At 41.0% G+C, this 11,808-nt stretch overlaps 1 protein-coding gene and 1 pseudogene across 4 annotated transcripts in view; both read left to right on the top strand.

Annotated features, from left to right (window-relative positions):
- Nucleotides 1-578: 578 nt before the first annotated feature.
- LOC118604977 lies at nucleotides 579-3,286 on the top strand (annotated as a pseudogene).
- A 2,512-nt stretch (nucleotides 3,287-5,798) lies between these two features.
- SH3RF2 (SH3 domain containing ring finger 2) overlaps nucleotides 5,799-11,808 on the top strand; it is a 115,121-nt gene continuing 109,111 nt past the window's right edge. For 2 of the 4 annotated variants that reach the window (XM_036224811.1, XM_036224814.1), the window contains exon 1: nucleotides 11,317-11,425. The gene's annotated coding sequence lies outside the window, so the exon portion shown is untranslated. The other 2 variants (XM_036224812.1, XM_036224813.1) reach the window with 2 other exon arrangements.

Genomic DNA, 11,808 nt, shown 5'->3' with positions numbered 1-11,808 from the left:
CAGGCACAGGGTAATTATTCAAAACATCTTTGTTGAGTAAACGAGTGAATGAATGAATGATAATCACATAGATATTCACTCTCCCAGCTCTGGGTACAGCATGGTAATGAGATATATGATCATTCTCTTCCAACACCTTTCAAATGCTGCTTCCAACCCCAAGGATTCAAACGGTCCAACATAGTCAGAAAAATCTCAAAGTTGCAGACACCCTAGTCCAAAACATTAGGTGAGTTCAGTGGTGTCCAACAAATTCAAGGTGCTTGAGATCCATAACAAAACCAAAGGTAGGCTAAAATCCTGAAACTGGTTCCAGTCTAAATGGTCTAAGAACTCGCTTTGGTTCAGACTTTCCTGGCATAAGGCCTGTATAAGTATGTTTTATATATGTATTATTATTATTATTATTATTATTATTATTATTATTATTATAAAAGCGGTAGGTAGAAAAGAAAGCCCCATCGCGCTAAAGCTCCGCTGACAGGATATGGGGCGTGCGGCCGGAGTTTGAGAGTTACCGGGAAGCCAGACAGGGTGGGCCCCAGCTGCCTGCGCGCCCCGACCCTCTATACCCGACCATGCGAACCTCAAAGACTCAGAACCTACCTTGGCTGGTGTCGCAGCTGGACTCAGAGCAGCTGGCGGCCGCTGCATGGCCAGCCCTGAGCTGCACGCGCTTCCTCATCCCTTGGAAGCACCGCCTGAGGTGGGACGTGCAACGGGACTGCGGCTTTGTCCAGGCCACAGCCAAGATCAGCGGTGCCTACGCTCCTGAAAGGATGAGCCCAATGCGCAGACCCGGAAGAGGAACTTCCGGTCTGCTCCGAACCGGAAGGAGGCGTTGTGTGTAGCCTTGAAGGGAGCAAGGACCCCCGACGGCCTGCGCAAAATCTACGAGTTTGCGACTACAGGAGTTGGCGCTTTCCTGTTCCCGGTACCCCTCTAGACATCAATTTCAGATGCAGTACCTCTGATACCCAGGAAAATATTCTGGAGTTTTGAGTGACACGGTCTTGGCTCCATTCCCAGATGTGGACCCTCGAGCCTGGCTGTGGCCGCTACGCACCTCCCTCAGCTATTGCTGAGCCCCAACTTAGATATCCCTGCTCCCTGTCCAAACTTGGAACCGCCTGGAAACCCACCGAGGTGACTGTTGTTGTCAGGGGAAGGTGAGTCCCAGCTGTGGCATGGGAGGGGCTGGGGCGATGCGACCCCTTACACTCTCAATCTCTCCCCTTTCGCATCGCGGCTGCCCCTGCTCAGAGTGGGAGTTCAGGTGACTGCCTTCTACCAGAGCCACCAAGTCTTCCAGCAAACTGTCTTCTGCCTGAGGGGCCTATGGCTAATGGGGTCAAAATCAGGGGGCGGGACAATATCCAGGGGCATGACAGAGATAGGCTGGTACGGAACGGTCTGAGCTGCCTGGATGGGGGTGGGTATCAGCCTATCTCTGTGGAGGGTGGGGCAGCAGCTCTGGGCCCAGAGATTGGGGCACTGCCACATGTACCTGGTGTGGGTGAGGAGCTCCTCCCTGACAGTGGTTATGGGCTGGATGGTGAGGTCCCCAAGGACAAGAAAGGAGGCCTGCTCCCCCTGCGGCCCTTAGTGGCGGATCTGATCCTCCCCATAAAAGAAAGCACATAATTGCCATGCTACACCCTCTGAGTCTTAGTGGTGGAGTTGCGGCCCCAGGCCAGGCATGGATCAAGTGTCTCATGGTGGTCAAGGTTGTCCCCATGTACCTCAGGGCCCTGCTAGGCACGGCTGCAATTCAGGGGTTTCTCCTCATAGGAGAACACCATGGACCTGCACATTTCCAACAGCCATCTATTCTCCTTCACCTTGGATCAATAAAAGGCCTACCCCCAAGACCTAGTCCAGGATATGGATTTCTAGGTCACTGGGGAGGTCCTTGCCCTCGCTCTTCGTGGGTGTAGGCCCCTTGCCTTTCACCTCATCTCAACCAGTAAACTAGTTCTTATCCCGGTGGGGGAAGGGGGCGTGCGGAGAGAGAACCTCAAAAATAAACCAATGTACGGTATAGACAGTAGAAGGGCTAACTCTGATACTGGCTGTAATATGATTCTCCAGAGACAGCCATTGCTAAGAGTATTTTAGAGATTAGTATGCAGTGAGCCTGCAAGAAAAATCCAGTTCACAGGTCACCACATATGATATATTTTTTTTAAAGATCTCTATTAGTTGACACAAAGTAATAATCAAGGTTCACATAACTGAGATATTTTCATGGAACTTGAAGGTGGTGGTATAGTAAAGATACTATCACACAATAACATGAAAGGTTCCATAATTTACAGCTTTTCTTGGAAAATCCAAAGATCTGCCACCCCATTAGCAATGATTAGCTGAATCTTTGTGGTGCCAGTTGCTTTCACATAGGGTGTACTCTCAAGGTTGTCGTAGACCCTTCCTGATCCGTTTATAAAACCAGTCTGGCCCCAATATGCATTTGAATTTCCAAACATTAATGTCTACCCTTATAAAAACCCTTCTATAATATTATATTATAAGCACTGCCTACAGTCTTCTCTTTTCCATTATAACCATGCCAACACACACTTCCTGATGAATATTTAGATTCATTCCATTTATCTTCGATTATAAACAATATAACAGTAAATGCCCTTGCATATATTTGTGGGCATTTCTCTTAAATAAACTTCTAAATGTGAAATTACTGAATGTAAGGGACCACACGTTTAAATTCCAATAGATAAAGCTGAAGCTGGTTTAGAATCCAAGCCATTTTTAGCCCCAAGCAAGGGGCAAGGAGTGATTGAGGTTGGAGAGGGACGTTGAGAGATGAACTGTCCATCAATGACCATATTCCTATACTCCTAGTCTACCCAGAGCTGATTGTCACAAAAAGAATATTGCAAATGGAAGAGCCAGCCCTAGAAGTACAAATAAATATATTTTAGAATTCTAGCTGAAAAGTTAACTCACAGTCATAAATAGGGCATGAAAACAAAACGAGCTAATTCTGGTTATATTTATGAGGTTTTCCATTTGTTACTAAAAACCAAAATGATTTTTACCCAAATATATTGACTAGTCTTTATTTAGTTTTGTGGAATTTCTTATTATCTAAAAAAGAAGTACCCTTTATGCTCCCTCCATTTCTTTCAAGTTTATTTCCCTTTCTGTTTCTTGTAGATTAACCTGATGTTACTATATGGAACCTGCTTATGTTTCCAACGTTTGTTTGATCGGGCTCTGCTGAAAGGAACTAAAGATGAAAATTTTGGATCAAAATTTCAATAAGGTATTGATGAAAAAAGCCTCTTTTTAATATGATAAATATTAAAATGGGATGACTTGAAAGTTAAGAGTATGGATTGCCTGGGCCTAAGTCCTGATTTCCCCAAGCACTAGCTGGGTCAAAACAATAACCTCTCAAATCCTGTTTTCTCATCTGTTAAGAAGAGGGTAATAATAGAGTTATAGTTCTTTGCACAGAATCTGGCACAAAAAAAGTATTGTTATTATTTCTTCTGACATAATAGCCAACCCCGCCCTCTCTTAAAGTTCCACAGGGTGCTGCAGTACCCAACACCACACCAGCCTCTGGGCAGCGAGTCAGTGGGCTGACAGTCATAAAATGGCCAAATCGGAATGAACAACCCCTTCGAGAAAAGAAGCCATGAGTTGGGCTCAGTTTTAAACTGTACTTTAGGTGCAGTACAATAGATAATAAGAGGCCTGGTAAGAGGTTAATGGTTAACCTTTACTGAGCATTTACTGTGTCATACTCTTTGAAGCATTTTACAAACATCATTTCAGCAGAGGTTCATAGTAATCCTGTGTAGTAAGTGCTGTTATTATTCCCATTTTACAGATGAGAAAACCAAGTACAGAGTGTTTAATCAACTTGCCCTAGGTCACACTCTTCTTTAATAAGATGGCACAGGCATTGTGACTTCAGAGCTTATGCCCTTAAACACTTATGCTCTTGCCAGCTAATACCTTTCAAGTATTAGCACCAGACACTGTTCTAAGTGCTGCCAGCACATATTAGGAAGTTTATTCCTTATGGCAAGGCAAGAAGTACATATTACTGATAGTGTTTTTACAGATTGGGCTTAGAGCTTTTGAACACCTAGGGTCACAGATCTGTTAGTGGTAGAGGTGAGTTTCCAAAGGATGTCTGCTTTCTCACCAGGAATTCAGTACGAATTCCAAACACAAATGAGTCAGCCTCATCACTCAGCAAATATTTATTAAGCAGTTACTTGTGTCAGGCACAAATGAACAACACAGACATGGTTCCTGCACCATGGAGCAAAGATTATGTGGAAGAGGGAAACAATTTATAAGGACAAGAGAGTAAATAACATATAGTATTATATAATTACTATATAATAAGCACCATTATGGAGCCCCCCAAAAATGTCTAATTGACTTGACAACTGTCATTTACAATTAGTTTTTGGAAAATAATTCCAATTCTTAAAAAAAAAAAAAAAAAAAAAAGGAAGACCTTTGTTTCTCACCTATTTGATATTACCCTAGAAGACCTACCTATGAAGAGAGACATCTAGGACTAATTATGGTATTTAGGGAATTACTGAGTTTTGCAACTTTCCCATCTGTGATCAAAAGTACAAGATTGTGGTTACCCAATAGCCTAGGCAAATTTTTAGCTTTTGCACAGACTTGCCCTGAGTTTAATAAGAATTAAGGTTGTATCCTGTTAATGGTTTTGATTCAAAATATTTACTGATTTCATCAGAAAGGAAATGGTAAAGAAAGAGTAAAAAGACCGGTTAGGAGAAAAGTGCCTGATCTCAGCCCTTTTCTCGTGGAAGGTGCAGTGTCTGTTATGGATTAACGTGTACTTACAGCAGTTTCAGAGCTTTGCAATTTAGTTTTCTTTTTAATGACTGTCTTATCAATGTAATGCATAAGCTATTAGTGTATAGGATTTAACCTGCCCCATCCCCATTTTAAATGTTCTAGTAAATCTATAATGATTTTAAGCTATTTTTATTATCTGTGAAAATTTATTACACCAATGACATGTTCCTTGTAGAAAAGTTCCAAATACATGTGAGCAAAATGAAAAAATTAATATTGACTATTAAGTCCTGAAGCCATTTTGGCATACATTCTTCTATAGTCTCAATGTTATATGTCTATGTATCATTCATTCCTAAGTAACCTGGGCTTATACAGCTTGCAAGTTTCTATATTCGCTTAATTGTGAATGTTCTTCATGTCATTAAATAATACATCTCCACTATCATTTTAATAGTAAATATATATATATGTGTGTGTGTGTGTGTATATATATATATATATATATATATATATATATATAATCATTTATTTATCCACTCTCCTATTGTTGGACATTAAAGATGTTTTTAATTTGACTATATATCTGTTAATTAGTATAAATTTCTAGACACGGTATTTGTTTTTTAGACATGGTATTTAAGGGTCAAAGAGTAGGGACATATGTGTAAGGCTTTGGCTATGTATATCTATTTTTTTTTTTTTTTACTTCTTTATTTCAAAATAATTATAGACTCACGAGAAGTTGCAATATTGGTACAAAGAAGTCCCTCGCACCTATTACCGACACTCCCCCCAGTGATAACATCTTATATAACAACATTGGGTTATAAAAACTAGGGACAATGTAATAGACTACAAACTTCACTTGGATTTGACCAGCTGGATTATTTTTTAAATATTAATAGACTGGTAAGATGCATTCTTACTTACTTTCCTCCTTTCTCTTACATGGCTGCCTTTTGAACTCCCTTCTAATCTTCTGTAGAAGGAGGAATACAACTATATTTCGTAGACTGCTGTCTTTTATTGAAAATCAAGAGGAAAAAAAATGCAGATAAGACTTTCTCAACCAGATACAGCAGTGGTTGTTTATGGAGCAGAAAAGGGGTAAGTTCTGCCCTCCTTTTGGTTCTCCACAGTCATCCCAGTTCCTTTGTGATACACCAGAATGGTTTCCCAAAGCCTGGGGTACCTCGACACAAAACGAATAACACAAACCACACAAAGAGAAAGTTCCTCATTTTTCCTTCACTCCTCTGATTATATCAAAGTGAAACTTCAGTTTAAGCCTAGTATTTAATACCTCTCCAACACTTGCTAATCCTCCATTTCTAACAAATTGCTCAGGCCTCAAGTTCAGGCAGGCAATAGCATTTAACTGGAATTTAATGACATCATATTGTTTTAATTAAATGTGCATTTACTTTCACCTTCAAATAGTAGCAAATGAAACTGGTTTTCCATTTACAGAAGTATTTTTAGAGTTTCTTTTTAAAATGAATTTATTTCAGCAACGAAAGAAATAATAATTCAACATTTGAAAAAGCATGTGACTATGGCCAACAGAATTAAGATAGGATGCAAATGACTGAGGTTAGGGATACATTGCATTAAAGCATTTTGATGATTAGAGCCTAGCATGTTCTCCTTTGGGTTGAGTTTGAGTTAGAGTAAGAGCCATCTGACTCTTGGTTCTCTTGTGTGATCTGTTTATAAAAAAGAAAAAAGGTGAAAGGAACCTACATCTATTAAGCATTTATTTTATACATCATTTAATTGACTCCTCAGTACAACTCAATTAGGTAGGTCCTATTAGTAACCTCATTTTATACATGAAGAACCCAAGGGACAGAAGAATGGAGTAATTTGCACAAGTGATCTATCTAGTGACTAACTGACAAAGCTGTTAAACTCCAGGTCTGTTAGACTCCAAAACCATGCTCTTAACTTTTGGTTCATACTGTTTTCACTAAACTTAAGGCCCATAAGCATCTCCAGAAAATGTGAGATGGCTTTTTATCCTTACCAGGAGTTTGAGTCACTTTACTGTGGGTCTGGTGATTGCATAGGAATACTCTAAAGTTTACTTGTCACCTGCAAACATCCTCCTGACAAGATACATATATTCCAGGCCTGTATGTATCTTTCAAAGAAGGAAAGATTGTCTAATAGGCATTCAACCTCTGCCATTCTGCTTTCCTTCACATTTCCATTATTGGAAACGTACCCACTTTCCTCAAATCATTCCTCTCCTTGAATAGTTCCAAAGGTTTCCCAGTATCATTAGCAAACTAAAACACAGGGGCAAATTCAGCATCATGGAATCAGATAATATAACTCCATTTAAATATTTTAAAACATGCGTCCAAATTTCTACTAGGTACTGAGGGAAGAGAACAACAGGAGTTCAATGACAGTCAAGAGAGTCTTCATGATCCCTGCAGTTAATAATGCTTTAGATTTCCTGAACTCCCTTTGGTGGACATAAGGGTAATTTTATAAATGATTAACTTTATGGCAAAGATACAGAGACCACCGAAGGGTTAAGAGCCAGTCAAATGAAATTATAACTAAAATAAATACATGTGATTGACAAAAATTGTACTTTTGTTTTTTGGTTTAATTTTAAATTTGGATAAAATTATTTAAGCCCAAGACCAAGTCTTGCTTACATGAAGGTAATTTATTTGGGATCAGGGGTTAGGGATGAAGGAGTGATACAGGGAATGAAGGAGAGACAATACAAGGATGCATTATTGCATTAGGCACCCAGTGGGAGAATGGTACTCATCCACAGAACCTTGCTAACCTTATGAAATCTCAAGAGTGTCTATTCCGAAGGCTAAAAAGGGGAAGCATTTATTACTCATTAGTCGAAGATGGTCCACATTTCTGGATCCTGTACAGGTGAGCGTGGAGCAAGTTCCCTTGGGTGTCCCACATTGCATTGTCAGAGAAGCTCTGGGGCAGGAGGCAAGAGCTATATGGCAGGGTCCCAAGGAGAGACACTGCCAGGTAACATCTGCCTGAATCTAGTAAAACTTCTTAGCCTATGTAACAGATGGAGCCGAGAACATTCAAAGTGGCACCAAAGAGCTGTCCAGTTTAAAGTCATTATCAACAGTTTAATGTACATCTGCTCAGACACAATTTCTTAAAAATACAGTTCATCCATAAACCCATTTAAAATCATTTATTAAGCATCAACCACATGCAAGTTACCATGTTAGATATGACTTATGAACACGTAAGTGCCTTGCCTTGATCTTTTGGCGCTTACAGTGTATTTGGGGGAATCAAGCATGAAATAATTATAACATAATTACTGAATTATGATGTGAGAGAGAAGAGTAGGATCATAAACCTAGTCGTGAGAATCAAGGAAGGCTTCTCTGAGGAAGTGACATTTAAGCTGAAACTTACAGAGGAGGGGGTGAAAAAAGCAAAGGTGGAGGTGTAATTAGGAATAGAGGAGGAGGAAGAGTGTAACTAGGAAGTGAATTGCAGACGGAAAGAAGCATATGAACAAATACCCTGTGGCACAAAAACTTGAACTGCCCCGAGTGAAGAGCAAAAACCCGTGGGACTGGAGTGGGTGAGTGAGGGGGAGACGTGTGGGTAAGTCGAAGCAGGAGAGGTGAGCAGGAGGCAGATCGTGTCAGGCCTGAGGAAAAAGATTTGGATTTTTTCCTACGGTCAGTGGGAACCTACTGAAGGGTTTTGAAAAGGAAAACAATATGATCAGCTTTGCTTTTTTTCTTTTTTACATAAATCAAGAGATACTTGTAAATACAAGCAGCAGAAGCTCATAAATGTCACACAGGTATTTAAAAAGTCTATAATCACTACATAACAGTACAAATACAAACAGGAGTATTATGGGGTGGGAGTCATGGCGGGGGGGTGGCCTGAGTCTGAGGAGGTGTGCCTAGGTCACCTTTTTGTTTATTTTTGAGGACTAGATGTTCGTCTCATTAGATGCCAAAGTAGCATTTGGGTAAGCCAGGGTAAATCCCCATTTAAAACTCTCTTTCAAAAACTTCAAAAGAAATTTTCTCCTCAAATTTCCACCAAGGCTAACCTCATATGCAGGTAGTGCAGTTGGGGACCACCTACAGGGTGTGTGATTTGAGAAGTGCTAAACTTACAGTGTAAACTTTCTCTGCCCTCCACTAGTGTCTACCATTGCAATTCTATTCCACTGCATCTTCAATTGCCAAATATGCTAGCATGGAGCAGCCCACTGACGGACTCTATCCTGCCTTTCTGGGACAGAGCTGGGTTTTATTTTGTTTTCTCGGGGATGCGAGGGTTTGAAGCTTTTTGAGACCACTGTCCAGACAGGAGCATGGATGAGCCATGAGATTAGGCAGGTTATAGAGAGCTTGTGCTCCTTTGACTTCATCATTTTGTTTTGAGCTGGCCCTGGTATCAGCTGGTGTGTCCAATATGGACAATATACATAAATGTGTATGGACTTATACAACATAGGTATATGGGTATACTTATGACAGGCACATGACTCTATACAATGAGAAGTAATCATGGTAAAGAACGCAGGTCCTGGAATTATACCAACCTGGGTTCAGGTGGTAAGCTTTGTAACCTTAGGAAAGTTACAGCTCCTACCTCATTGGGTGGTTGGTAGGGTTTAATGAGATCATCTGTTTAAAGTCTTGGCACTTGTCCATGGTACACAGCAAGTGCTCCATCAATGTTACTGTTAAGATTACATATGTGTCCTCATGCAAGCATGTGTGTGCATGTGCATAGAGGTGCAGTTTTAGGCATCTAAGGGAGATAAAGTGTGTTTGAGAACAAGAGCAGGGAAGAAGGAGTGTGTTCTCTACCCTCACAGCAAGAGTTCTGGCACTGGAGCAGACCTTTCTAGAAGGTGAGAGGATGCAGGGCAGCTCACAAAGGAGAGAGCGCGGCTTTATCAAGTGGGAAACAGAGAGAGGGACAGCAAGGGCCTCACACCACGAGGGGCTTCCTGACGAGCACGGACTCTATAAAAGTGGAAATTAATTAGAGACGGGCAACAGAATGGAATGTGATGTTGTCGAAGCTCAAAAAACCCTCCATAAAAGGGAGATTGAAAATAAAAAGTTAAAAACCGTCTCTGAAATTGACACATATCCAAATTAGGCCTCTGTGCTTAGATGACAGTTGACTTTGCTCCATCCTAAAGCTCTCCCTTGTTTTGGGCTTCACGCATGTTTGATTTTTCAGAACTAAAATGGAAGAACTTTGAAAAATAAGTGAACCACCACAATCTGTTCTCAGGCCTTTTTTCCCCCCCTCTTAAGATTTGCTCAAGGAGTTATATCAAAGTGCTTTCTGCATTATAAAGGAGTGTCACCCTTATGTTGAGAAGGAAGATACAGTAGAAAAGAAAGCCCAGTTTCTAGTCCCAGTTCTGCCCTTAACTCCCTGGGCAACTCTTGATCGCTGGGCACAGCTGCCTCATCTGCAAAATAAGTTGATTAGTAAATGTGGGTCATTATCTTGTCATTATCTTTTGACTTCCTGCCATTTCAGATGAGGTGTAGCTCCCTTCAACCATCTCTCCTCCCCTTAAAGCTGTATCACCTATGACATGGTAGTTAAGAGCACAGACCACCTGCCTCTTGCTAGCTGTCACTCCTGAGATGAATGATTTAACCTCTCTTTGTCTCAGTTTTCACCTTTGTAAAATGAAGGTAAAGAAGCGAGTAGTGTATCATGGGTTTGCTAAAAGGATTAAATGAGTTAATAAAGGTAAAGTATTTAGAATAGTGCTTGGCACAGACAAGGACTACTCTGGTATTAAGTAATACTATTATTATTATTTATTTTATTAAACCTTGGCAACTTTACATGAAATATTTTATTGATAAATCAAGAAGTAATAATATGAGTATTATTATTATAAGTAATATAAGTATATAAGTCTCCAGTGAATAGGGGGCAGGGGGAGAGCTGGGACCATTGTTTTTCCTTATTGTAAAGCCCTCCTGTGCTTCGAATTTTCAAAGATGTGTATGTAGTACCACGACACTTTTTTTTTTAAAACTTAAAGAGATTGAACGGAAAGATCACTAAAGTCCACCCTCAAATCTCTAAATTCAAGGATTGAGTATGATTTTTAATGAGCAGTACTTTTAGGTGACCAGCTTATCTTTGTTATCCTCGCTACCATTAATATCTTTGACCTTTTCAGGAAATCCTTATAAAGGTTTAAAATAAACACTATCACATTTGCATGTTTATAACTGAGCATGTTTCATTTCTTGGATGGGAGAGAGAATGAGAAAGGTAAGCCTATAAATTAAATACTTGGCCTTAGAGGCTGACATATTTTGCCCCTTATAATCTGTTACCTAAAGGAAGGCTCCGTAGTAAAGAGTGAACTCAAATCTGCTGCTGGCCGCCCAGCGGTGAAAGGGTTAATAGGGCTGGGTAAGGCGATCCCTTGAAATGGGTAAGACTGGAGTTGTTAAAGTTTTCTGAGCGGCAGCGGCAGCGGCAGTGAGGCTCTTGGCGAAAAGGCAGCAAGTTGGAGGGAGCCAGGCCAAGCAGAGGCTCGTGCTGAGCTGAACTCAGCTGGGATTACAAGCTCAAGGTTAGTGGCCCCGAACACGTCCCCAGCGCTGACATCTTTGGAGAGTTGTCTCAGGAAGGTGAGGCGCCATCTCTCATCCTGGCGTGCCGCGTCTGCTTTGCTTCCTAGTGGGGCCACCCGCTCTCCTGCTGAACCTTCCCGGGCTGCTGTGTTCATTTAAGCCTTGGCACTTGTGAGGGACAGTTGACCTATTCCCAGGAGACTTTTCTAAACTAAGTGACTTCTTTTCAGACATCCAAAAGGAAAGTTTCTGGAACAGGGACAACCGCATCGCCCTCCCCCCCCCCCCCCCCGAACACACAGACACACACACACACACCTGTATATGCTGCTACATCTTGGTTTTTTCAGGTTGTAACCACAGTTCAGAATTCCTATCTGCT

Source organism: Rousettus aegyptiacus, unplaced genomic scaffold (assembly GCF_014176215.1).
Source record: "Rousettus aegyptiacus isolate mRouAeg1 unplaced genomic scaffold, mRouAeg1.p scaffold_m13_p_7, whole genome shotgun sequence".
NCBI classification, from domain to species: domain Eukaryota; kingdom Metazoa; phylum Chordata; class Mammalia; order Chiroptera; family Pteropodidae; genus Rousettus; species Rousettus aegyptiacus.
The sequence above is the reverse complement of the archived record's forward strand: the minus strand, read 5'-3'. Positions and strand labels throughout refer to the sequence as shown.